Below are 24,397 nucleotides of genomic sequence, written 5' to 3'. Positions count from 1 at the left end.
TCTATTCTATACTATTTGCTAGAGGAGATTTAACTCAATAGATCCTGTGCTTCCTCTATATTAGCGAACATCTGAAACTTGTCTCTTACTAATACTCGCAACTTCGATTGCTAAGCTATTGCAGCCAGCACGTCCTGAGCCTTGAAAAGATAGAGCATTTTAACAAACTCTTTACGCCTGCTTGCGGCTGCTACCGACATGTCTGCAAAAATCCGGCAGCTAGAGAGTTTATTAATCGCAAATTGCCTCTGCTGGATTGCCCCAGTTTGAATTTTTTCTTTGACATGATAATCTGCAAAGTTTATTTTTTGGAAATATCTTTATTTGCATTTTTCAATGTTCAAAACACATCATATGAATATACATTATCATGTTTAGAAACCAATACCTGGTGAGGGCAGTACTATATTGCACAGGAACCCACTTAAATTTCAATAAGATAGTCAGGAAGCAAGTCCAGACCTGTCTCTTGCAGGTTGTGTCACCAGTGGATTCCACTCCGGTAGGTATTTGATATAAAACCCCCATCCTCAAGTAGCAACACAGTCTTCAGTACATGTTCCACTAAATTTGTATGCTATGTTTTACAGATAGTGATTGCCATCTATAGGCCAGGTTGCAGATATAACCTCCATGTTAGTCTTAATACTACTTCAATTTTCAAAGACAAACCCTCATGAGAGGAAAAACAAAAACTAACACAATTTAAACAATAAATGAACTGTGTGCAGAGGGGTGGACCAAGTCCTAAATAGTGTAGCTTATGTTTAGGGAAGGCCCAGCATAGTGAAGCCCTACATAGGGCAGCTGGGGGGTCAACAAGGGGGTCCAACCACTGGCTAATCCTCCGTGTTCGAGGGGCAGGCTACCACTAATCACTGCACCTAGTCAGTCACCTGTCATATCAAAGCCTAGCTCTATCTAGTGGCTCAATGGAATGTCCATGTCACGCTTCTGTATGGTGGGGACTCAGGGCTGGGTTGGCGTCTGTTTCACTAGGGGTGCGTCTCTCGGTATTCTCCCAGGTCTACATCACTTCCCTCCACAATCTGGCTATTGGGTGTTTTCTCATGCCCCTAGCCTCCTCCCAGACGAGTGCTCTACCTTTGGCCCCGGCTCACACAATTACATCTCTGTTACAGCTCTCAAATTGGGGTCCTCTCGGGGATTTCCATTCTAGCGCTATTCGAGGCTTTGCTAGGCCCAGCGCAAGGTCTATCAGTCTATTCCCGACCTTACGCTTTGGTGGTCTGGGGAAGAGGACCAGCAAGCATGCCGGGGCGGTAGAGGGAGGCGCCCGCCCCAGTACCTCCATAATCCTACCAAGTAGAGCCTCCCAGAAAGGCCGCAGACTCGGACAGTCCCAGGGCATGTGGCCAAAGTCCGCATCTGGGTGCATGCATCTCGGGCAGTGATGGATTTCCCCTCCGTAGGTCACATTAAGACGGTGGGGATTCATGTATGTCTTGTGTGTATAGTTAAATTGTATATATTTGAGACAAGTGTTGCGGGAAATCTTCTTAGGGTAGTACAGGGCTCTGCGCCACTCCGCGTCTGTGAGTATCTTGCCCCAGTCCTGTCCCACCTTGCCCACAGTCTGCCCAGGGGTCCCACAGCAGCCGACTGCAAGGCCACGTAGATCCATTTCACTAAATGCCCGCTGTCCCCAGCTTGAACAGGGCATGTAATACTGGGTGTGTCTCTGGCTCCTCTCTCCCCTTATTCCAAAGCTGGGCAAAGGTACGGACCAGGGCCTCGTACTGCAGGAATTGGCCCGGATGAAGACCACAATCTTCCACAAGCCTATCAAACGGGAGTAGTGATTGATCTAAAAAGCATCCCACAAATTATCCAGTCCTACCTCTGTCCATCGGGCCAGTTGCTCGCTCGTGAATGTAGTCTGTGGGTCACCGTGTGGCAGACCCACAAGCGGTAGCACAGGGGTATATTTAATGTGCCGTCGCTCGCTGCCCTGGCAGCGCCTCCAGGTCTGGAACGCCGTAAGATGTAACAATGAGCTGTACGGAATGGGCGTTGATGGTAGTAATAGTTTCGCCATTACTAGGCCGGGGGGAGTCAGGGTGTGATAAGAATGTTCCATCCTCATTTACGCCCTCCATCCACTGTGCCAGCCACTGCATTTGAGCAGCAAACATATAGTGCTCGAAAGTTTGAAACTCCTAGGCCCCCCTCGAACATCGGATGTTGCAAGGTCCGGAGAGACACCCAGGGGCGCCCATCTCCCCACACCAGCTCTCACAGTAAAGCGTTCAAGGGCCAGAAGCAGCCAATGGGCATAAGGACCGGGAGATTGACAAAGAAATATAAAAGGCGGGGGAGCATGACCATTTTAGATAGGGATACCCTGGCCATAACTGGGAGCTGCAATGTACGCCGGAAATGTACACAGGAACGCAACGAGCGCAGTGCCCTACCCAGGTTGCCTTCTTTCAGGTCCTCTAGTGAGTGGAATACCTGTATGCCTAAGTATTTACATGTGTTTGGAGCCCATACTATGCCAGCCATCAGAGCATGAGGCCTATGCGCAGGGCCTGCGAGCGGGAACAGATATGTTTTGGCTTTGTTGACACGCAGTCCTGAAAGGATGTGTAGCACTGCCGAGGTGCCCCGACTGCGTCTGACAAGTAAAGCAATAAATTGTCTACGTAAAGGGAGAGATGGTGTGTCCGCCCTCCGATAGCCAATCTGATCCCTTCCCTTCTCCGTCGAAAGCTCTCCGCGAGGGGCTCAATGGCCAGGGCAAAAAGAAGAGGGGATAAAGGACACCCCTGTCGGGTTCCCCAGAAACCCTATATTCTCTGAAGATTGTTCTGCCCCTCGCTGTAGGTGCAGTGTATAAAAGCTGCATCCACCGCACCCACTCCTCTCCCAGGCCCATACACAGCATCACCTCGTACAGGTATTCCCATCCCACTGTGTCGAATGCTTTCTCTAGGTCAACAGAGAGCACTGCCGCCTGGAGGTTAGCCTGGGCATCGGCATGATAAAGGACAGAGTAAAGACTGCGAAGGTTATAAAAGGTGTCGCGAGAAGGGATAAACCCGTTTTGGTTGGGATGTATTAACCTCTTCATGTGCAGGGATAACCTACCGGCAAGCGCCTTACTCAGGATCTTAAAATCTACATTGAGCATGGAGCGGTGCCTATAGTCTGTAACCTCAGCTTCCGGCTTCTTAGTTTTCGGGAGGGGGATCACTAGTGCAGTCTGAGTGGAGCTAGGTAACTCCCCAGAGTCATACACATCGCTGTATAACTTGACTAACTGCGGCGCCAGATAATCTGCATATCGTTGGTAAATTTCCGCAGGGAGGCCATCTGGTCCCGGCGTTTTGGTAGGCGCCAAAGCATGAATAGCAGCTTTGATTTCCTGCAACGACACCTGTTCCCCCAATTCATCTCGGTCCTCTTCTTCTAGTACCCGAAGCGACAATGGCTCCAAATATTCCCTTACAACCCACCGGGGAGCCGCTTTCGGGGGCACTTGCAATTGTTCATAATACTCCAGAAAAGAGTCATTAATTTAATCCGGGTCATATACCATCTCCCCGGTGCACAGGCCAATTTGTGTTATTGGGGATCCTCCTAGTTCAGGTCTAATCAGTCTTGCTAGTAGACGGCCCGCCTTCTCCTCCTCCCTCTGGACTCTATCCAAGTAAGCTTTGTAATTATAGCAGCACAGGCGTCCCAATGCATCATTTTATTTGGCCCGCATGTCGGCTAGTGCTCCTCGGGTCGCCTCCATGTAGGGATCGGTGTGCATCTTTCAAGAGGCTGGTATTTTATAACCAAAGGTTCGTCCTAAATATTCATTATGTTTGACAGCATGATTGAATGCTGGGGAACATAAGAACATGTCCAGTCGGGTGTGCACCTGGTGCACCGGTGAGAAGGAGAACTCCCTGCTACCGTGTGTTGCAGTCTCCAGGAATCCTCAAGACCTCAATGTGCGACCCACGTACGAAGCCCCAAGGCCTTGCGGCGTGATTGTGAACCCATCAAGGGAGGGTGTGACCGATCAATGTCTACGTCCGCTACACAGTTAAAATCTCCCCCAAGAATCAGGTTACCCCTTGAGCTACCTGCCAAAACAGCAGAGAAAGAGTCCAGGAAGCTAAGCTGGTCTTGGTTGCGGGCATAAATGGAACCCAGGGTGACCTCCTGGCCCGCCAGTCACCCCGTGGTGAGTATGTACTGACCCCCAGCATCCACCCATGTCTGGTCTATAGCAAAAGGGACCCCTGGCTTGACCCATATCAGCACCCCCCTGCAAAAGCAGAGCAGGTGGTCGCGAAGATCTGGCCTCTCCATCTCTGCTTCAGTCTCCCGGCCTCCTCACTATTCAGATGGGTCTCTTGAAGAAACGCTATATGGACATCCCTACGTCTTAAATACGAGTAGATATTATGGCGCTTCGCGATAGTCCCCATTCCCCTAATGTTCCATGTCAGGAACCGTATAATATTATGTGGCTCAGTCATTTATATAAACCATTGTTAAGCAGCCCGCCAAGGGAGGCCTCCCTCGACCCCCTTCCAATATCGTCCCACCCCTCTGAAAGTCCCAGAAACCAATAGAAAAATTCAACAACAGGACCTTTACGGTGGTCAACTCCCCAACCCCAGGGCAGTCCGACAACGGTCGGCCTCCAAAACATCATGTGAAACAAGTAGTGTCAGATGAGGCCCTACCCTAGTACGGCACTCAGCGGGGGTGGCTATGCAGAACCAGGAGAGAATGCTCTCATCGCTCAGAGCGCACCAGCCTGAGATCGGGAGAAGCAGCTCGGTGTCTAGAGCAGCCAGGTACAGGTCCACACCCCATTGCATATCATATTTCCCTAATCTCACCAAGTATATCATATAATATCGTCTGCTGTGTTTGGTGTCACCACTGGTAGCTTCACACTGTCAATGTGGGATGAGTCTGTTTCATTGTCCACTGTTTCCCTCGGAGTCCGCCCCCACCTCCGAGGCCGAGTCCTGACCCTACATCAGTGCCGCCACCGCCTGCAGCGCGTCAGCTCTCTTTTTCGGTCTGCGATGAGGACGGTTTCTTCGAGGTCCCCCTTACGAGGACGTCGTCTCGGGCATTTCCCCCGCTCCGTGGCCCTATGTCCAGCAGATCCGGGGTCCCTGTCTCGCGGCTTCTCACCCTTGTAGGTCTCCAACCAGTCCCAGGCATCTTTGGTGCAGTCGAAATAGTGAGTGTCTCCTTCCAACATTACACGCAGTTGGGCCGGGAACATCAATGAGTATTGAAGGTCCACGTCACTCATTGCCTTCTTGACCTCCAAGTAAGAGGCCTGTTTCCTCTGTACCTCCAGTGTGTAGTCGGGGAATAGTGAGACCTTACTATTATCGACGAGGAAAGGACCATCCGCTCTCGCCCTCTGCAATAAAACGTCTCTGTCTCGAAAATGAAGCAACCTGGCCACTGCAGGTCTCGGAGGCCTCCCAGGGGTCAACGGCCAGGCTGGCACCCTGTGGGCTCTTTTTAGTGTATAAAAGGCGGACAAACCCTCCGGTGCCACCATAGTCCTGAGCCAGCGCTCCAAAAATGCCACCATGTCGCCGCCTTCCACTCCTTCCGGCAGACCCAAGACCCTAATGTTGTTCTGTCTGTTGCGCCCCTCCGCATCTTCTGCCTGGTGTTCTAACAGGCTCACCCTATCTGTAAGGGCTCCCATCTGGTGCTCTAATGCCTAATGTGCCGGGGCTAGGCCTGCAACATTAGACTTAGTCTCTTTCACCCTCTCCGACAGTTTCTTGTGTTCTTCTCTCAGCAGGCCGAGCACCACCGCAACAATACTGATGTCCTAGTGGAGGGTGGCCTTCGTATCCGTTATCGCCTCCAGTATTTAACCCAGTTGTTGTTGTTGTTGTACCAGGTCTCCCATGAAGGACTGCGACTGTTCTTGAGCACTATCCTCCGGGTCCTGAGGGGCCCCAATCTGCCGGCCTCTATGCTTGCCCATGGTGTCAGAATCTCGCCAGTCTGGGTCTACGCCTCCCCCAGACAACGCACAGAGAGGTCAGAGCGGCGTATGTGTAAGTGCTGACAACGGGTGTGGTTTCCTCACCTAGATCCAGTTCACTCTTCCACCGCCCAGGGTAGTCCGCCTTGGTCGCCGCCTTTCTTCACAGGTGTTCCTCTCTTCGTGTAATAGTCTCCAAGTGAATTGTCTCCCCAGAACCGGGGGAGCCCCGCTGGGACCCCGCTAGGATTTTTGTCGTCTGCAGCCGTTGTGATTCACGTGGCCCACAGGGTCTCAGATACAAGCGGCGCGGCAATTCCACCCTAGGGTCACTCTGGTAGGCAATTCAGCTCAGTACCACACTGGGCTCACTGTGTTTCCGTGAGGCCCCCTAAGCTGACCTCATCTTTCTCTAGAGGTATCTCGATTCAGCCTCCAGGATGCAGCCCAGTTCAACACAAGCTCCACAGCAGTGCCCCCGGCACCTCCTTGGTTGCATCAGGCAATTAGGGGTTACATCAGTTGTCCCAATGTTAGAGTCCAGCTCGATCCCAGTGTCTGATGGCCTCCCAGGTAGGCACCCACCTCGCTTCCCTGGCGCATCAGGTAGGGTCAAGAGCATTACAAGGCCAGAGCCGCCACCCCACGCACGAGGCCCACCTCCATGCCTCGCCTAGTGACCACAGAATACGCCAGTAGTTGGGGGGCCGCCGTCAGGAGGGTCATCCAGCAGCGTGCGCTCTCCTGTTCCTCGCCGGCAGTGGTCAGGTGCGCCCCAGTGCTGTAGTTCACTACTTCCTCACTCCAATCCGGGGGATATCGAGATGCCATATAATTGGGCCCTCAGATCAGACGAGCACCATTTGCAGTGCCAGTAATCCCCGTTGACCCCCGGCCGACCGCTTCCATCACTCCCACCAGTCCGCTGCCCAGGTCAATGGCAGCATCCGCATAGGGCCGGGGAACCTCCCTGGTTCACAGCAGAGATCCGCAGGGCCAGTCCCACAGGGGACGCATAAACAGCCGCGCCCCAGGGCCGGCCCGCGTACCTGCATGTTCCCACTTGTCTCCCCCTTCTGGGGCCAGTCTCTTCTGGGACATCCAGGCCCGGTCACACATACAAAGGACAGCAGTCACCAAGCCCTGCTATGCTGTGTGTCAAGAGGCTCCGGATGGTCGGGCCGCCGCAGTGGGCCCGCCCGCCTCGCAGCAGTAAACGGCTTCTCTCGCCTCAGCAGTGACCACTCCGGTCGCTTATGGTCTCTACCACGATCTCCTCCTCTCACCAGTGCGCCGCACCGCGTGCCAGCTATCGCCCGTCCAGGGACCAGATTCAAGGCCCAGCCGCCATTGTCCAGGCCGTCAGTTGCCGCAACATTTCAACAATGCAGTCGGCTCTCTCCTCCCCCGTTGCTGCAGATGTAAGAGCCCTTACTTTACTCTCTGCCGCCTCTTTGCCAGGTGCTGCACTGTGTTGCGGGGGTGCCATTCAATACCTTACTAGTGCTCAGCTTCGTCCGGGGGTAGATCGCCCAAGTGCCACCGTTGTAGTCGCGGCCACCATTTTCCAGGCTGTCACTACGCACCACCAGTCACAGAGTACGGCACTCACCGGGGCGCTCCACCAGTCGTGCTTCCCCCTCCAGTGACACTCTCCGTCTCCCTTATCGCTGAGGGGCTGCTGGAGCTTATCAAGTTTGCCCCGGCTGCAGGCTTTTCAAGGATAAAACACAGGCTGATGCGGAGCTCCCAGCCCACGGGTCCGTCATGATTCTCGGCAAAGCCACATCCCCCCATGATTCTCGGCAAAGCCATCCCCCTGATAATATGCAAAGTTAATCAAAATTGTGCGTGCAAATTTTGAATTAGGTAATGGGTGAACGGAGACTCGATGTGCCCCTGTTATAGTGAGGTCTCCAGTAAATTAAGGCAATACATTTTCCTTAATGAAAGTCTCGACCCATTGAAGTGTTTGGGACCCCTCACTCCCCTCTGGCCCCCCAACTATATGTAGATTTGCACTCCGAGAATGATTTTCGAGTTCCTCAAGCAGGGCGACTTTTTCCTTTTTCGCTTTACTCACTCTCTGATGCATCGTAGTCATTTGGTCTTCCTGAAGTGCAATCCTAGACTCTGCTTCTTGAATTCTAGCTGGGAACCCAGCCACTGCTTCCTCAATTTTTCCGAGGCGCTGGTGGAGAGAGGCGCTTTCATTCACTTGTTATATCTTCATTTCTCTTATTTCTTCTAAAATGAGATTCAACATGATCTTTATATCCATTTGATGAGTGACATCTTTTTCTGGGGCTTGTTCCTGTGAATTATATTGAGTTTTCGCATCCTTCTTCCGTTTTTCAGCTTGCGGTCCTAGAATTTACGATCCTCCTTTATCTGACGACTTAGGCAGGGCCTGCGACTGACTCTGACTCTGCGTTGATTGTTGTGGCACATTAATTCTTGTGATGCTGCCTGTAACTGTGCCTGGGACTGGGACTGATAATCCATCTGGGTACTCTTTACTTTAAAAAAACAAAGCCTTTAAAGCGTTTTCGTCTGGAATGGTTGATTGGCATGAAGGTAATTGCGCATTTTGAATAGGGCTGGCTAATACAACCTCCCCGGACCCCTCCAAAAGTTCTTGCGGCTTTGCTGGTGCTTTTCCCGGTGTAGACTGAGATGCTTTTCCTTTTGCAGATAATGGAAAGTCTTTAACATTTTTCAAGCCTTCCTCGCTTGTCGCTGAAGTTGAATTAAAATCCTGTTCTGCCTCGGATCTTATTTGCTCGTCCGGAACTTCCCCCCTTCCTTTCTGCGCCTAGATCTTTCACTCTCAAATTCTGCTGAAGTTCTGGCAGATCTTCTTCGGAGCTTTCAAAACTTGAATTTATGCCAGATTTCTTTAAATCATACTTGGCTCTAGCTGCGGATGATACAGCTTTTGATTGGGCCAATCGTGTTTTGACTGTAAGTCCTGCCGCGGAGACACTTTGGTAGTTAAATATGATTGTTTTAAATGTTTTCCCATCTTTATTACTTTTTTTCTTTTCCCTTCTGGGAATCTTACCCGCTATCGGGCTTCTAGCAGCCTCCCAAGCCCAGCCTTATGTTCAGATTTCCTGCCAGGTTGGGGTGCGACCATATATTGCCTGGGGAAAACGTGGTTTTTCTCCACCTGGACTTTTTCCCAAAAAAGCAAAAGCGAGAAGAAAAACCCCAGCACCCTGGCACAGTCAACCAGGTGCCAGCCCTAGCAGTACCTCTCCTGCTTTCCCTACAATATAAAGATTAGCAGGCTTTCCAAGGATTGCAGGAACTACCAGGCTCACCTCCACAGCAAAAAGATATTTTCTTTAATACAGGCGCAAGGGTTTCACTTGCTCCGGAAAGCCGCTGGCCAGTGCATTCCCTCAACTCCTCAGAGACTCAGAGGACTCTGCCTCAGCCTCCAGCTGCTGCCCCCAATCAGTAACGCCAGCCGCCAAAATCCACGAGCTCCATGCGGGCGGAAGACCAGCAGTCCGCAGTTCTCTCCACACGCCGAACCTCAGAGACCAGCCTCCCGATTCTCCAGAGCAGGTCAAATCAACATGTCTGCCCATCAATATAAACAGCTGTTGGCCAGTCGCAGCAATCTTGGCAGAAACGGGCTGTCATACCAGTTTCGCCGCCGTTACCACCGGTCCAAACCACGCCAAGCTCAGGTCTGTGCGAGCTCCATTACACGGGGAGCGGCGAGCGATCACCTGTGGCTAAGTGTCTGCCGGAATCGCCTTAGTCATCCCTGCCCTGGCAGTTGCAATGAAATATATAAAATTTAACATTATTTTTGTTTTCAGTTCTTGGAAATAATTCCCACCTAAAATATAATGTTTATATTTATTACATATTCAAAATTACAAAATGTTTCATGAAGAATTAATTTAAAATAATGTAACCATTTTTTAAAGATTAAAGTGACATTTATTTTTAATTTGGAAAAGTTATTAAAATATTTTATCAACATAGAATAAATGTTTTAATTGGTTACATTTATTAACATTAAATTAGATAGATAGCTAGATAGAAAGATAGATAGATTTAAAAAGTCAAAATTAATTTAATTTATATAACATTGTTTCCCACAGGGAACAAAGTTCTTGGCTCCATTACTTTCTGTGAGAGGGAGTTGCAGAAAGAGTGGTTCAGGCACATAATAGGTAACCTATAGGATTTAGTTCCTGACAAATGTTTCACTACAGGATGAGTCCCCCTGCCGGTGAGACCATGGAGTCTTTAATTCTATAAGAATAGAGTGCTCACAAATGATTAGTTGGAAGTAAGATTTATTCTTGCCTTTTTCTACTGCATGGGCGGAGGACAGAGCAGCGATAGCGTGAATCTTTTTTTGCCTTGATGACGGCCAAGACGGCTTTTTGGCAGATATAGGGGCTGAAACATGTTGGCACAGGAATGAACGAGACATCATTTCTCAGTTTTATTCATGATGAATTATCTTGAACTCTTATAACCCTGACTGTATACCATCGGAGTAAAGGAAACCCCATAGGGTTTACACTGAGGCAGTTTGAACTGTTATCTGGATCCTACATTTACCCAGAACTATTATTTTTGAACTCCCTCATCGCAAGGTTAAGACCTCCTTAATGATACTATCCTATCATGATTGGCCAATGTTGAAGCATGCCACAACAATGTAGGTGAGGCCTTTGCATTAATTATTTTAAATTTGGCTCCAACTTGGACCTGTTACATCCCCAACAAGTATACGGGTGGATATTACTACCGTATTCTTGGTGTGTTTGAGAATCAGTAATTGTCCATGTGTGGTGCCGGAGTTACTACTGCTCCTTTTTCGCTGTAGAAACACTTGTAAATTTGGCTCCAGTTTCTGTTTCAAGGGGTGGAGCTATTAGGACCTACACTTTTGAGTAACTTTAGACTTGTGGAGGCGTGGCTAAGATGACGGCTGAGTGAGTCACACTTTCACAAGCTCCTCTTGACCTGCCCCACATGCAATATCCTGATTTACTCTTGACCACCCCCAACCCCTTTGATGTCTCCCCCTGTTCTGGCAGTGGTCCCTGCTGTAATGGCCCCATCAGAAGCCAGGACACTGAGCGTCAAGCGTTCTCATGTGGAGTGCGTCCAACGTGGCCTACTGACCCGCTGGCAGTTTCAGAGTCAAGTTGAGGGGCCCATGGATTGACTGAGTGTTAATCAGTAGGAGAACACCTGACTCGGCCTTCGATGCACTACCAGAGTGGAACCTGCGAGACACAAAGGTGTGTTCTAACAGGATGAATCGCAACAAGGACTTGTGGCAGGCAATGGTCCCCTGACCAAACGAAGGCCACGGTAGGTGGAGCAGAGGCTGCTCTGACTGGTGCCCCCTCCCCGAGCATACAAGATTGTCCCTACTTATTAGGATAGACTATGCCTGGAAGGCCCTGCTGGGACATTGGGCTGGGGTCATGCTTCTTATGTAATACTACAGCCGCGCTCCCCCATCCCAGGATCAGAGAATGTGCAGGATGAGGACCCCATGTGAGCACACAATTTGTGATCTTGGTGGCCTGGACATACCGTAACATTAACTCGCCCAAACCAAGGAGCCGGAGGCCGTTGCCTATGGGCAGCCCCCCAACCTGCACTTGTCTTCAGTGCTTGCTATACTCGCCATGGGAAGTATTATTGGACACACCGGTCGTTCCGGCAGACATCACCATAGCCCAACCTCAGGGGCCTCATGGTGGGGGGACAGTTGCACGAGGATGTCAACCACACTCCAGCAGAGACATGCGATCAACAATATACCAGCACAGTGGCATCGGCATTCAAAGAGCACAGAGGTACATTTTAGGCCATCCTTGAGGCCACAATTGATGTTAAGGCCACTTAGAAATCAAAGATTGATGCTGTGTGTTTGGAGATGTAGCTACTTAGAGCGGCCTAGAGAAAACTCTCAGATCGAGTTGAAACCAACAAATCCTCACTTGCGTCAATGCACCTATCAATAAAAGATGTGCTAGTGCAATTACAGGTGCCATACTTACGACTTAGGGAGGATGACACTGAAGGTTGCTCTCGCAGAATAAATGTGCGCATAGTGGGCTTGCCAGAGATCCAGAAGTGTCTGATTTTAGGGGGTCAGAGACCCAGTTCTTATAGCCAAAAGTGCCTTTGATGTAGTGGGTGACTTCAAAGCAGCTCTCTGAAGTGCACAAGTATCCCTTTCAACCTAGTCCTCTCTGTCAGGCTACGCAAAATCCACCTAACGATAAAAAAGATCTATTGGGATTGGGTCACGGCCGACACCTTAAGAAATCAGGAGGGTGCGCTCACTGTGAATTTTCTGGACACAAAACCTGCTCCTAGTTTGGAGCCCTTTTTGGACCTCATTGAATCCCCTGAAGATAGATTACTATATCTCAAATTGAGATACGGTACACTTCCTCTTCATGAGTTCCAATCTAGCTGGAGCAAGGCAATTTGCGAACTCAAAAGGTTGCCCAGGCTGTGCCTCGCCCGTAGAATCCATCGGCCATTTTATGTTTGCCTGCCAGGCGTACAGGCAACCAAGACTAAGGTGGCTGAAACCGGTCTGTAAAAATCTGGGCATTAGGTCTGCCAGGGTGGCACTGCGCATTCTGACCTACGAAACATCTGTCCCTAGTGTAATCTGTGGGACCGCCAAATATTTGGGTTGGGCTTGGAGGATAAGACGTAGGTTACTCAAGGCGCACCAATTATAAGTAAACCACCCACCACCTTGATCCTGTAGGACGATTATTGTTTATCATAATACCCAATGGGGATATGTGAAAACGTTTTGTGTATATATATATATATATATATGCTGTTTTTTTATCTCTTTTTAATTATATAAAGAACGAAGCCATTTGTTGTAGTGGGTTTTAAACTGTTTTTATATGTACTGTGCTACACTTTTATGATATTTTTTATATGTCGAATAAAGTAACTACAACAACAAAATCCACCTGTACCCCGCACGCTGCCTGGCTGCCCTAAAGCACTGAGCATGTTGAGCATGCAGAAAGTGAAAGTAGGCATCACCCATATTGGCCAATAAAAACACTGCTCTCATGCTGTTTTATAATAGCAAACAGCAAAAGAGCCAGGCAAGTATTGGCTGGGACAGGTGAACACAGGGCTTCATCAGAGACTGATGGGGCTGTGTCTCTGCTTCACAGCTCCCTTACAGTGATGACTGGGGAAGCCTAAGTTATGCATGCCAGGCTGGCCGACAGCAAAATACTGGCCAACCTGGCATGTGCAGTTCAGATACACAACCCCAGCCAGAAGATAGATAAATAAGAAATTTGTGGTAATGGCTCGCAGGTAGGGGGTCAAAGCCAGGGGCGTAACACAGGCCCCCACATCCCCCGCAGTGCAGGGGGGGCCCCAAGCTCCAGGGGGCCCCCTCAGCACTGCACTTCGGCAGGGGAGCTCCTGATAGAGTCCGGAGGGGGCCCCTCCACGTACCTTGCAGGGCGGCCCCCTCAATTATCGTTATGCCGCTGGTCAAAGTCTCTATGCTCATATGGAGAAACCACCCCTGCTTAGAGCCTACCTTAGGCGTGACTTATATGTAATAAAAGGGGAGTTTAAGGCTTGGAAAGTAGTTTTAAATGCCAAGTTGAAGTGGCAGTAAACTGCACACACAGGCACTGCAATGGCACCCTGAGACAGGTTTGAATTGCTACTTCGGTGGGTGGAACAATCCTCAGTAGTAGCATTTGATATACAGGCCCTGGGTATATGGTATACCACTTTACAAGGGTCTTACCAGTACAACAAAAATGCCTATCGGGTATACACCAATGACGTCTTGTTTAGCGTAGAAGCACATGCACTTTAGCACTGGTCAGCAATGGTAAAGTACTCAGAGTCCTAAGGCCAGAAAAAGAAATCAGCAAAAAGTAGAGGCAGAAGGTAAAAAGTCTGGGGAACGACCATCCTAAGTATGACAGGTCTAACAATTGCCTTAAGGGAAAAAAGCCCCAGACTGCCTACATGCAGGTTTGAGTCTCTTTGTATCTTTATCTAGAAAACAGGGTCCTAGTTTTTATGAACCATCTGAAAGTGTTTGTGGTGAATAGAATGCATTTCAGGGAGAACCACTATCACTTGCATCACCATGTAAAGAGGAGGGCCAGGGTGTCAATCAGTCGAGTTCAGGGTGATATGTGCTGTTGCCTCAATGAAAGGCTACCTCATATAAACACCATAGTTTTTTATTTATACTTTTTTCACCTACATGAAATTGAGTCACGTACTATGCACGTCCCACCCTTGTCCTCCAACTGTGTGCTCTGTCTTTAGCCTCTGGTCCATACAAACACTACTTCCCTTACCTTGAGTTAGGGAACAGGACGTACCCAGATGAACTCGTTCACCAACACTGCTTGCATAATGACTCCCCACTATGCTTTATTGCGCACACTGTGGACAGTTTGTCCCACCAGGTATAGTAGGGATCTGACAGAGTAAACTGGTCCTGAAGACAGCCGTCGACACTAGTGGGCGCAAGTTGGCTGAAACATGCCGAACCCCAAGTTTTGACCACTCATGGGATGTACAGGACGACTGGATGAAGGAAAGCCGACTTAAGCTGAACTCAGACAAGACGGAGATCCTCATCCTGTGGCCCAACCCCTCAGCATCGGACGACTCCTGGTGGCCTGCATCACTGGGGAACCCCCGGCCCCTACCGACCACGCACACAACCTGGCAGTCATCCTCGACTCAAAACTCACCATGACCAAACAAGTCAACGCAGTCTCCTCCACCTGCTTCAACACCCTCTGCATGCTTCGCAAGATCTACAGATGGATCCCGACAAACACGAGGAAAACAGTCACCCAGGCCCTAGTCAGCAGCAGACTCGACTACGGAAACGCCCGCTACGCCGGAGCCTCGTCCAAGCTCATCAACAGACTGGAAGGCTGATTTAGTGCTATTCCATTTATTTCCAGATTATGAAAGCAGAAGACCAATATTAATTATCCATTTGGAGAGACTCGCATCTTGGTTTTCCTCTGACCATCCTATTTGCAAAGTTGAAAAGGGTGGCAGAAAGGTGCCCAGACCCACTTAGGATTTTTTTTCTTCAAAATTATTTACGTCTTTCCAGTATGTATATGATCCTATGTGCAACACCAGTGTTGCAATAAAATAAGATGACAGTAAAAAGATGTAAGAGTAATTTAGATTTGTCAAAGTCAAATGTCAGCCGCTCAGATAAAATAAAAGAATATCTTATGGGATTGTCACAAAATGTATGTCTAAGAAATATATTGCTGCCACTATGAAAAACATTATACCAAAGCACTTTATTTCAGAAACGGAACATGTAACTCCAGTTTCAAAGAAAGAACGGTTCTGTCTCATCTTTTTCATACCAGTGTCAGTGATCCAGTTGTGGAAGTGCCTTTAATGTGTGGTAAAATATTCCCACAATTTTGAATTTCTACCTTGTCTGATGGGGTAATGCATATATTTGAGACATTTTAACAGTTGAAGAATACGACATTTGCAAAATATTTCAAAGTTTTTTTAAATCTAACTTGTCCTCTATAATTTCTATTCTTGCAGTACCTTGAAAACATTGAAAACAAAACAACGGAAGTGCGTTGTCTGCATTTGTCTGTGGAAGAAGGTAAGATTTTGTTTTTAATCCAATATCATTGGTATTATAGAGATTGATGCTCTAATCGTTATTTTTCTACCCTCCCTCTTGTGTTTACTTTCATAATCATTTGGCTGCATGGGTGGTTGCATCTTCTGCTGTGCGTCTATGGTTGTTTCTTTTTCTCTCCAAAATATTTCTTTATTTAAATTTTTATGTGAAATCTAATTTAGTACTGACATTATCTAAATGTTAACTGGATAAGTGGCCTAAACACAATTTTAGTGACTTCAAAGTAAAATGATTGATTTCACAGTAAGACAAAATTATTATAATGTTTTTAATCTCCTTTTGTAGCTCTTCTTCTGTCTACTATGTGCCTAAATTATGCTACTCCATTCCTACCTATTAATCTGTTTCCACCTTTGCCTCTCATTGCCTCTAGCTATTTTTGATCGACATATTGTTTATTTTTTTCCCAATCTGAAACCAACATTTAATCTAAAAAGGTGGTTTCTTCTCTGGCTCTTTATGGACTCATGCCAAGTATAAATCTCTGAGCTTGATAGTGCTGCCTGGTGAGGGTATGCATATCATGTTTAATGTTCCCTGGCATGCCTCTTATTCTCAGATTATGTAGCGAAAGTAAGGACTTGATCCAGCTCTTATTCTTTCTAATCCCAGGCAGATCATATTTTTTAATTATTTTATTGCTTCTGTTATTTATCTAATTCCACATCCAAAGCCCAATTTCTTTTTCACTGTAATGTAACATGGTAAAGCATGCATTTCAATTTCCAGGACTTCCGTTTCTTTTATAATTTAGCATGATCCACCTTTTCATATTTTGTTTGCTGTTGCAGTGTATTTACTAGGTTTTGTTAAGAACATGATCACAATTTATGGCACATTGTTGGGTCTTGAATTGTCTTATGTGGGGATGGGGTTAGCCACAATAATTAATTCTTACTCTGTGACCTACATTAAGATAATCCAGAATTTTCAAATTTCTTATTTTTTGATTTAACTGTGAGACTTCAACATTTATAGTTTTCCTTTTTCCAATGAAAACTTGTTTGCTCTTATACCTTGCTTCACTTCTCTTAAAAGATATCCACTTACATTCTCACCAGTGGTTAATTGAGGACATATATTTTAAATTATTGTTCATTCTAATTATACTGAATTTACATACGATAATACAATTGAAAGAATAAACCTAATACCTTGTGATAAAATGAAGCTTGCAATTAGGAACTACTGAGATGAGACATACCCACCCTCTTTTAATAAGCCACTCCATTGGCTGGGAAGCGAGGAGCTTGGCTGAAGTTAATATTAAAAGTTCTCATTCCTCTTTTTCGCATTATCTAATAGGGAACCCTTCATATTGGAACCTTTGGCAAATTGGTCATTTCAGTCTTCAAGCTGCTAAGACAGATCAAGCCTCTATACAGCAAAGGAGTTTGTTCTTCAAAGGTTAACCTCGCCCTACCACATGTTTACATTTATCATAAAAATATAGTATTTATCACTGAATAAAAAAATCATTGGCATAGCCAATAGGCCTCGGTTTTGGGACTTTATAATTGTTTAGTCAGCGCTATTGGCTTTGGCAATGTCTTTAAAGGCTTTTAGTTGGTAGTAGCAGGCATTGCCAATCTGGGTCACTTGATTTTAGAGTGAATGATCAGAGGTGATAATACTTCTGCTCTGTACTGACTAAGAATAAGACCTAAGAAAAGACTGTCTATGCCTGTTATTTTAAAAAGGTGCCCTAAACCTGGAGAGTGTGTATAGTGTATTTCTCTGGAAAAAGGTAGGACGAGATGCATTCTAATACAATGCAGAGGAGGCATAACAGCCATGTGGGCAAAGCAGGATTTCTGATGGATACATCTGCCTGTGGATTCGTCACCTTATGAATATCCCCTGCGCCAGCATTCTTCAGAATTTTTTTCCTAGCTCTCGACGCCGACGAGGACGTCTGCTCCGCTCACGACTCCACATGACGTCACCGGAGCCATAAGAGAGCCTCGTCGGCATGATGACGTCAGTTCCCTTTTTTCCGTGCCGTCGATGCGTAAAGGTTTTCTAGCACTCTCCATATTTGTGGAGTAACTTTGTTGTTTCTTCAGCGTTAACTGTTGCTAGAAGTGATGTCTTCTTCAAGGAAGTCTGGTTTTAAGCCCTGTAGGGAATGTGGGGGTCACATGTCCATCACTGACCCCCCATGAAGATTGTTTGTGGTGCTTATTGTCGGATCGCGACGTGGAGGACTGTTCCTGTTGCAGGAAGATGAACCCCAAAGCACTTAAAGAACGGGAAGCAAAGTTATTTCTGGCCAAGGCGAAGAAAGAAGGTAGAGGGCGCAAGCGTGATAATTCAAAGTCGAAGTCGTCGACTTCGCATACGTCGAAGTCGAGAAAACACAAGAAAAAGAGAAGACATGGATCTCGGCGCCGCTTGACGAAGGGTAAGGCTTCGAGATCGCCTGCCCCTCGACGTCGTCGTAAAGACTTTGTTTCTCCTTCGCCCTCTCCTTTGCCTCGTGCGACTCCGGAGAAGTCACCTTCGCCTAGAGGCACTCCGGCGCCGAGGGATTCACCAGCTTCTGACGCCAAGCCGGTTCAGGATGTTCCATCTTCTCCTGTGCCTGAGATTGAACCGGTGGATTCGGCAGTGGATCTGATTGTTCCGACGTCCCCGTTTGGATACTGGTTCGAATCCATATCCACAATTCACGGCTCCAGGGGCGGATCCGTCGCATTTTTTAAATACCATGTACAGAGCTTTTCAAAGGGCGGCTTTCCCATCTGGATCACCTTCTGGTCCCATGGGTCCGCTGGCATTCAATTTGGGCGCCGTCATGGCAATTTCCGGCGCCGAGAGTCTCGACGCCATTGATAGAATCTTTGACGCCGTATGGAGGGCCTTCCTCTCGGCCTCGTGTGGATCTTGTGCCTCCATCGGAGCCTCCCTCGATGCCGGCTCCGGAGCAGTCTACGGCGCCACCGACGCTGCGTCCACAGATTTGTTCACGGAGAGAGGCTCAGAGGCTTTTGGAAGAGGAGCAGTATCGTAGAGAGGATGTAGAGGAGGACGAGTTGGAGGAGTCTCTGGATGAATTCAAGGGAATTCAGGAGGCGAGTGGATTGGACACCTCCCCTGAGTGGGAGCTCTCTTCTACAAGGGCTTCACCTCCTCATTAGGTAGCTCCCTACCATTTGGCGATGAGGAAAGCCGTGGAGCTTTTAGATTTGCAGTTACCTACTGCTGAATATAAAACAAATTTGTTGACGGAGGTGTTACATTCACCTTCCTCCATTGTTCAGCCTCTGTTACCTTTTAATGAAGCCCTTTTGGATCCTATCATCGAAGTTTGACACAAACCACTTTCTTCGCCTGCTGTTTCTAAGGCTGTGGCTAGAAGGTATAGGACTGCTCCAGGGGATCCAGATGTTCTCTCTTCTCACCCGTCTTCAGAGAGTTTGGTGGTACAAGCATCCTGCTGCAAGCAATCATCAGGTGCTTTTCCACAGGCCCCAGCTGACAGGGACTCAAAGAAAATGGAACAGTCAGCTAAAAAGGTTTTCTCCTCTTCTAGCATGGCACTGAAATCAACCAATGCCACTTGTCTGTTGGGCCGCTACATACATGCTTTGATGGACTCCGCAAAGCAATTGGCCTCCAAGTTGCCTGATGAAGAGAGGGGAAACTTTATGGCGGTTCTGTCAGACGCTCAGGCTGCGGCTAGACAGGTTATTCAATCAGGCCTAGATACGGCTGATTCAGTAGCCAGAGTTAAGGGCTCCTCCATAGCTACAAGAAGGCAGGCTTGGCTTCGTTCTTCTGGATTTTCCCCTGATGTCCAGGCCACTCTTGTTGATTTGCCCTTTGACGGGTCGAAGCTCTTTGGGGAAAAAGCAGATACGGCCTTACAAAGGTTTAAAGACAGCAGGGTCACTGCAAAATCCTTGGGGTTGCAGACCCAGTCGAGAGGTTTCGGCTACAAGAAATATTGAGGTTTTGGAAGGTCTTCCTTTTGCAACTTCCGTCAACCTCAGCAGCAGCAAAATCGTCTCTATAAATCTTATAGAAAAGAGCCAAAGGTCGCCAACGTGGTTCTGCCCGCAATCTCTCCTCCTCCTCTTCTGCCTCCCCCGCTCCCTCTGGTACAGCAGGAAAGCAGCCCTAGATCCCCCATCCTGGATCATGTGGATCCTGGATCATGTGGGTCCTGTAGGGGGTCGGCTGTGTCACTTTCTGCAAGGTTGGAAATCGGTCACGACAGACCTTTGGGTTTTAAACCTTGTGGAGAATGGGTACGCCCTTCCCTTTTGGGAATTTCCTCCTCCTTACCCTCCTTGCCAAGGTTTTTGCTCAGAGGACCATTTGCTTCTTCTGCAGAAGGAGGTTCTTGCATTACTACAAAAAGGTGCAATAGAGGTGGTTCCAGAGCAGAAAAGGGGTCAGGGATGCTACTCCCGGTATTTCCTGATTCCCAAAAAGGACAGCAGGTTACGTCCGATCCTGGACCTCAGGGTCTTGAATTTTTACCTGAAGCAGGAGAAATTCAAGATGCTGACCCTTGCTCAGGTTGTTCTGGCGCTGCAGCTAGAGTACTCGATGGTGTCGATAGACTTGCAGGATGCGTATTTCCACATCCCCATTCTGAAGTCGCACAGGAAGTATGTCCGTTTTACGGTTGGGTGGCAACACTACCAGTTTGCGGTCCTCCCGTTTGATCTTACTACTGCACCTCGAGTCTTCACAAAGGTGATGGCAGTGGTGGCAGCTCATCTCAGAAGGTCGGGGATTCCTGTTTTCCCGTATCTGGATGACTGGCTGCTCAAAGCGGAGTCGCCAGAGATGGTGCTTCATCATCTGCGGGTAACATCTCAACTGTTGTTCAACTTGAGTTTTTCAATCAATGTGCCCAAATCTCACCTGGTGCTCTCTCAGCGCAACCTGTTCATAGGGGCGGTACTGGACACTACTGTGTGTCGAGCATTTCCTCCTCCACAAAGAATTCTCGACATTCAGGAGATGATCCCTTTATTCCACAATGGAGCGGTTGTTCCAGTTCTGAAGGTCCTTCACCTGCTCGGTCAGTTCGCCTCCTGCATTCTGTTGGTCAACCATGCACGCTGGCACATGAGGGCGCTCCAATGGTGTCTCCGCAGGCAGTGGTTATCAGCAAAACGGAGATCTCAGGGAGTCAGTCAGGATCTCCAGAGAAGCTGCGGCAGATCTGTCTTGGTGGAGCGTGGAGGGCAATCTGTCTCAAAGAAAGCCCTTTCATCTTCCTCCATCGGTGGCCACAGTGATAACGGATGCCTCTACCCTAGGGTGGGGTGCTCATCTGGGGAATCTGGATATCAAGGGTCTTTGGTCTCCAGAGGAAAGATTGTCTCATATCAATCTTCTGGAATTGCGGGCGATACGTTTGGCACTCAAGGCCTTTCTCCCTTCCCTTCACGGTCAGCCGGTTCAAGTCCTGATGGACAACACTACAGCGATGTGGTATGTCAACAAGCAGGGAGGAGTAGGGTGGTACTGTCTCTGCAGAGAGGCGTTGCGGCTTTGGTCCTGAGCTCAGGACCATCAGATTTGCTTGATGGCGAATCATTTGGCCTGGGTGTTGAACGTGCATGCGGACAGTCTCAGTCGGCAGTTCACTGCTGACCACGAGTGGAGGCTTCATCCGGAGGTAGTTCGACACATCTTCCGGACGTGGGGGACTTCTCGTGTGGACCTGTTTGCCACTCTCGAACGCTCACTGCCCGTCATTCTGCAGTCTCCAGATTCCGATGCAGGGGGCGTTGGGGGACGCGTTTCAGTTGAGTTGGAGCTCTCAACTCCTTTATGCGTTTCCTCCCATACCCTTGATTCCTCGGGTTCTGAGGAAGATTCACCAAGACTGGGCCCAAGTCATATTGATCGGTAACAACTCAGGGCGTGAGGCAACGCTCTATAAAAACAGAAACAAAGAAGAAAGAGCTAATGCCATGGAGAAAACAAGAACTTAATTATTCTCCAAAGCAAGACTATTAAGACGTAAACAAGAACAGCACATACAAAAGATCAAAACACCGTACGGACGTATACACGTCCTGAACCAAGTGTATACACAAGGTTTGACAAGTGCTGTTCTAAACCGAGACAGCACAACACAGGTCAAGCTCCTTTCGTTCATACTCTCAAGTGAATATCAAAGCACTCAAGGGAGAAAACGAAATTATATTGCCCCCCTCTTCGAGAGTATAGTAACTATTGCACAAGGCATTGTAAGTATTTAAGAGATCAGAAAACAAACAAACCACCAGATGGTATCACAGAGCATGTGAAAATGACCACCTGGAGTAAAGGCGACATTGCACCAGGATCACGTCATTCTAAATAAAGGGTACAGGAGTCCAAACGGTCTTACCTGTCCGTCGTTACCCCGGACCTTCTTCCTGGTCGTTCCGAGTGGTAACCGGACAGGCACAGATGCGTTGGTTTTGTAAGACAGACTCAAGAAATGCCAAACACCTGCGGCCCGCCGAGCACAGCGTCAGCGTGACCCCCGTCACATGACTGGGGCGTTTCCGCGCCATATGCGTGAAAGCGTGAAAACGAGTGAGCATGCTGGGAGCTGTAGTCTAGCGGAGTCGCGCCTGAATATTCTCACCCGCCTCGGATGTGTTTATAAAAAGGTTTTTACAAAATGTGTATGGAAACAAACATTCGGTAAGTGAACCATAGCTCAGTAATCACGATCATTGGCTGTGAAATTCGTTCACATATTTGAATATCGTTGTCATTCCAGATAGTAAAAGAATTCAAATATGATCGATTATACTTATTTAAGTCCGGGCTATGTCACCAGACATATAGAGCAAACAACAGACATATAGAGCAAACAAAAGCTCCATCATAGCAAGGTCCAAGGAATAGCATTGTTAAGCCCCACCTCATCACTTTTCAATTTGGGGAGTGGGACTGCTGTGGGAATCTATTCATAAGGTGAGGAATCCACAGGCAGATGTATCCATCAGAAGAACAAGTTACTTACCTTCGGTAATGCTTTTTCTGGTGGATACAGTATCTGCCTGTGGATTCCTCACTGAACCACCCTCCTCCCCGTTGTCCACCTTTGTATACCTAAAAGGATACCTTATTTGGCTTGTTGTTTTACTTTGTATCTTCTTTCTAGCTGGTACATTTATAGGAAATGCTGATGTTATTAAGTTTTCCTTTTTGATTTTGTACTGTGTATTTTGGTTCAAATGTTGTGTGCTGTGTATACTTTGAATCTGTTGTTGGTCCACCTGTTCGCCTCGGAGGCATGGAAAAAATGGGTGGAACTGACGTCATCCCGCCGACAAGGCTCTCTTATGGCTCCGGTGACGTCATGCGGAGTCACGAGCGGAGGCGACGTCCTCGTCGGAGTGGAGAGCTAGGAAATAATTCAGCAGAATGCTGGCGCAGGGGATATTCATAAGGTGAGGAATCCACAGGCAGATACTGTATCCACCAGAAAAAGCGTTACCGAAGGTAAGCAACTTGTTTGTTTGTGCAACAGGCAACCAATTGTGTGTCCACAAGAAAGTGTATGCTTGGCAACAGTCAGCGTATGGAGAAGGCAGCGTGTATAGCAGGCATTGAGAGCAGCCGGCAGTGGGTGGCTGTTAAGAAAGCACCATGAGCACTAGGCTGGGTAGGCTGATCGGCACTGTGTGAAGCAGCGCTTTAAATGGGGAAAAAATAAGTGCAGGTACTCATTAAAATGAGCTAGAGGTGTAGTGAGGGGGCGGGGCTAGGGGCATGGCTAAGGGCAAGACATGATGATACTTAACAACTTCTATATTAGGTGCAGCACCTACCAAAACACATGAGAAATGTGTTTATATAAACAAAGCAGGTTAACGCATTACACAAAATGAAAGAGAAATGTGAAAATATGTAACATTTCCTTTTGTTGCAATAGTTGCACCTTCCTAATGACATACTGTTAATTGCTGTTTTGCACAATACTATATATTTTTGAGCACGCAAGTAGGAAGAAAATATCCCCACGTCGCACCAAAGCTCTTATGGCAGCAAGCAAATACCTGCTGATGTCCAACATTTAACCTTTACATTCTATCATCTATTCAGTCTTTCATCAATCATTCAGTTTTTCACCATTCCGTCTATCCACCCTTCATATCCAAACCTATCCATCCCACCATCCATCTCCAAACATATCCATTCATCCTTTCAATCATCCATCCCTTTATCCACCCTTTCCCTCGTCCATCAATCCTTTCACTCATCCATCCATCAACCCTTTCACTCCTTTATTCCATCTACCCTTTCACCCAATCCCTCCTTTCACTCATCCATCATCCACCCTTTCATCCACCCTCCCTACCTTTCATTCATCCATCCAATCTTTCACTTATCCACCCATCATCCGCCCTTTTATCCAATCATCCAACCTTTCACCCATGCATGCTTTCACTCATCCATCCATCTATACATCCATCCATCCATCTATACATCCACCCTTGCTCACTCATCCATCCACTTACTCATCCACTCACTCACACACTCACTCACCCACTATCCCTCCCTTTTACGTTATTTATGAATCTTTGTCGCCGAGCAGATATGTACAACCAAAGTGCCACCTATTTTCTTTAAAATACCTCCTGAGAGTGTCTTGATTCTCTCTCTCTTTCTCTCACTTTTATATTACTAAAACAGGCATACACACAAACGTA

General features: G+C 47.8%; 1 protein-coding gene and 1 long non-coding RNA gene across 2 annotated transcripts in view; one reads left to right on the top strand and one right to left on the bottom strand.

Moving 5' to 3' along the window:
- The window catches only part of ADGRG5 (adhesion G protein-coupled receptor G5), a 769,418-nt gene that overhangs the window by 244,781 nt on the left and 500,240 nt on the right, over positions 1-24,397 (bottom strand). The window lies entirely within an intron of this gene.
- Positions 1-24,397, top strand: part of LOC146775886 (uncharacterized) — a 75,860-nt gene that overhangs the window by 23,345 nt on the left and 28,118 nt on the right. The window contains exon 2 of the long non-coding RNA XR_014972087.1: positions 15,611-15,674. This is a non-coding gene — a long non-coding RNA (uncharacterized LOC146775886). The remainder of the gene's footprint in view (positions 1-15,610; positions 15,675-24,397) is intronic.

Source organism: Triturus cristatus, chromosome 12, assembly GCF_964204655.1.
Source record: "Triturus cristatus chromosome 12, aTriCri1.1, whole genome shotgun sequence".
NCBI lineage: Eukaryota > Metazoa > Chordata > Amphibia > Caudata > Salamandridae > Triturus > Triturus cristatus.
The sequence above is the reverse complement of the archived record's forward strand: the minus strand, read 5'-3'. Positions and strand labels throughout refer to the sequence as shown.